The following is a 3,879-nucleotide window of genomic DNA, read 5'->3' as shown; positions in this document are numbered from 1 at the left end:
TGAGATAAATTGCATGCTTTTATTCAAGTGGCAAAGAAGCGTTGGAATGTGTTGGTGGCAATGCTGCTAAGCTGATGCTTAATCTTACGCTTGATGTTGCCAATGATGTTCAAATGGGTGAAAGCATACCAAACATCATTACCAAGAAGTATTTGTCAAAACTTTTAATCTTCAAGGAGTCGCTTGAGAATTTATTTATCCTAATTACACTCATTTATAAAATTACATATCCGCAGCAGCAAAGCAGTAATATTGAATTATGCAGAAAATGATCCCAACATGAAGTTAGCTTTTAATATATTAGACATAACCAGCAGCGTTCTCAAAGAGTATACTAAACCCACAGTTTTATATGTATTTTAAAAGTTATACTACTAATATTAAATTTTCGCTTCAGTCATGTGATTGCCATAAATAGGCTCATTGAAACCAATCCGAAAAGTAGTGATTATTCCGAGGATGGATCAACTATGTTGAAAAACATGCAAGCCGGTACTTCAGTTGATAATGTTGATGAAAATTTGGCTAAAACTCTCGGTTCGGTGCAAGACAATGGTGAAAGTCTTCGGAACATTGTTTACAAAAAGTATGAATAAAAGAACAATTTTCAAGCGCAAAGTCATATAAAATCTTTTATCCAATGAAAGCTGTGGTATCATCAAACTTGTTGAAAATGACCCGAACCCTAATTCTTCGCTTGGTTCAGAGATGAAGGGAGATGACTAAATATCACTTATTACTGGAAGTAATATGTGTAAACCGAGCTATTAGATGTGTGAAATGACGATTTGTTACAAATGAATAAACAACGAGGTTTACATCGCAAATACTTTAATCGAAATTCAACGTTGATCATTTCATTTACAATGACAATGAAGGCTAGGTATGAAATTTTTTTAAATATCATGAGATTTCTTCAAAGAAAACTGAAATAAAAAAAAGGTAATTTCTTCGGTATCAATAGACTTTTATATAAACTAAACAAATGGTCATTAAAGAACATTTATGTGAAGAGAAATGGATAGTTTGAATTTATAGTGAAATAATTAGAAATCAAAATTATTTATACACAACATTTAACAACAAAAGAGTTGATATTCTAAAAATTCATTGACGTCGAAACGGGCGAAAGGTTGTATAAAGTTGTTATGGTAGCATACTAAAAAGCTTTAAAAATATAGTTACAGCTATAAGTGTTCACTTGTGTCTTGAATGTTGCCACCCAGATAGTGTCTGTTTAGTCAGTATTAAATGAATATTTGATCAGCGAGTGAATATTCATGAGTTCATTTTCTGGTGTACAAGTATACATATGTTTTTTTTGTCATTATTATCAATATTATTTATGCCATAAATTATTTTCATTTATTCTCGCTTTCGAAGAATTTTTTTAAAATAAAAAACACCGTTGACAGTTTTCAAATAAAAAAACGGATGGAATTACAGTTATGATATTGTTTCGAGTATCAAGTTCTATCGAATGAGTGTCTAATAATGGCATCTTCATTGTGTCTAACCTTTATTTTGTGCTGCATTTTGCAATTTTCACTTGCACTACCAAGTGTTTTAAATTCCAACACTACCAAATCGGTAATTGGTGGAAGTATAAATTTTGGGATCAACAGCAAATTCGTTCCACCTCAGGCCAGAGCTATGATTGCAATTGGAAAAGCGTAAGCCAACTATTGGTCGAGACCATAGTCAGACTTTTTGTGTAATTTTTTCAGTTCAGTACTTATAGTGCAATTGATTTCAGTTCATATAAAGGTTATCAAACGTATACTGAAACTGGAGACTTATCCAAAGTGCGCAAGACAGTTCGAGACTCCTCCCTCGAAAGGTAAAACCAATATCAATTCGTTTTCCAATGGAATTTTGGAGTTTGCGCGACTGATGAGGTTTTTTTTTTGTTTGAATCTTAGCGTTCGACAAATTGTACCGGAAACCGATTATGCGAAAATTGGCTATAATATCGCGAGAGATTTATATTATGGTGAAAATTTGACATCAATCACGAATGACGGTATTGACATAGCATTGAATAGCAAAGCCTTTCGGTTGACTGCGAAAGGAGTTATGGCTGTTGGAAAGGCGTATGAGACCATTTCTCGTCTGTTATATTCATTTTAAACTAATACTTCCATTGTATAGGCTGCAGAAAGGATTTGAAAAGTACTTTGAAACACAAAATTTGAATGAAACCAAGAAAGCAGTAATTGATACTTGTGTGAAAAGGTTTGTAATCCAACATCTTGTTACTTCAGACTTTTATCAATTTTGTTCATTTAAATTAAGTGTTGGAGACATCGTAAACTGCTTACCTGGGGTGGGTGTGGCTAAAAAAGGAGCGAATCTCGCCAAAAAATTGCTAAATGACGGAAAAAGTGTGACAAGGGATGCTGCAACATGGTATGAAGAAATTTTTTAAATATTATCATTGGGAAAAATATCCAAAGCTTATGATTGTTTTCAGTAAAAATGAAGTATGTTTCTATATCGCCAAGGTGGCTACCAATATCAATTACGACACAATTATAGAACGGTAAATATTATTATGTGAATATTGTGGATTTGACTTGTCATATCCGGAATGGAATATGAATTTTGTACTGCAGATGTATTGAAAAAACGAAACGTAAATAAATCATATGTATCTGATAAATTTATTTGCTAAGTTCATTTAAGCGGATGGATTTATCGCATAGCAAAGCCTGATTATGGATCGATTTTTCAAAATTTCAGCTCCTATTTAGGCCCTGAGAATGAAAATTCGGAACATGACATCGAGGAACTTCTACACATAGCTGTACAAATAATACAAAAATATTGTTAATATGCTGATACTAATATCAATATCGATATGTTGAAGAACATATATAATAATATATGTGTGAGAAGCTTAATTTATTTTTTATTTTTTTTTTCATTTATTTATTTTATTATTAATTTTAACATGTAGGACTATGACTTTTTATCATTGGTAAAAAAAATTTAAATTTTTTGCATGAAACTTATTTGAGAAACCAAAAGCCAAGAAATGTACGTTTGTTTTTTTCGTTTTACAACAACAACTTTTATGAAAGATGGAATACAAAACGATATACTAAACTAAAAATGCAAAAAAAATGTATTTGTGGTTGGAAATGTGCGATTTTAGACAGAAAATGAGCTATTGGACCAAACGTAAATGAAATATTAAATGATACATCTTGATCAAGTATCGATACCGAATCAGAGTGTTCTGGATCCAAAAAGCGAAAGCTAACAACTCAAAAAACAACAGTGGTTTGATATCCTGAAGTAATCAACAATATATTTTTTTTCACTGAAATATGCACATCAAAATGAGCAAAAAATTGAGAAATCGAATCATTTTGCTATGCAAAAAGTGCCAACATTATGAAAAGTTGGTGAGTCATACGCGAATGCTAAGCAAAAAGCTGCAAATTTCTGACTACACACATGGTTTCAAAAATTAGCCCCTTGACTGTTTAATAAAGAGCGTTCATTCCCAGATATAGGTAGTACATATTTTACCTATTAGGTACCTTTCGGTGTATACGTGAATTGGCTGTTCGAAACTCATACGAAAACAAATGCCCGTTGTAAGTGGTTCGGATTTAATTAAATCCAAAAATTTAATTTTCAAACTTTGCGAAAACGGCCAAAAAATGAAAGCTAATAAGTCAAAGCATAAAATTTGGTCGAAAACAAGAAAAATTGATCTTATGAGTACACTCGATATGCGTTATGGGGCTTTGAAATCGTGATTTTCCCGAAGTTTGTTAAATCCTAAAGATTTAACTTTCAAATGCGGGATTTAAGCATTTTTCACGCAAAACCATGTTGCAAATAAGTCAAAAATTGTTGAAAATGACC

Source organism: Sitodiplosis mosellana, unplaced genomic scaffold, assembly GCF_009176505.1.
Source record: "Sitodiplosis mosellana isolate CC-2019 unplaced genomic scaffold, AAFC_SMos_1.0 Smas_scaffold_1, whole genome shotgun sequence".
Taxonomy (NCBI): Eukaryota; Metazoa; Arthropoda; class Insecta; order Diptera; family Cecidomyiidae; genus Sitodiplosis; species Sitodiplosis mosellana.
This window is presented reverse-complemented; position numbering follows the sequence as displayed.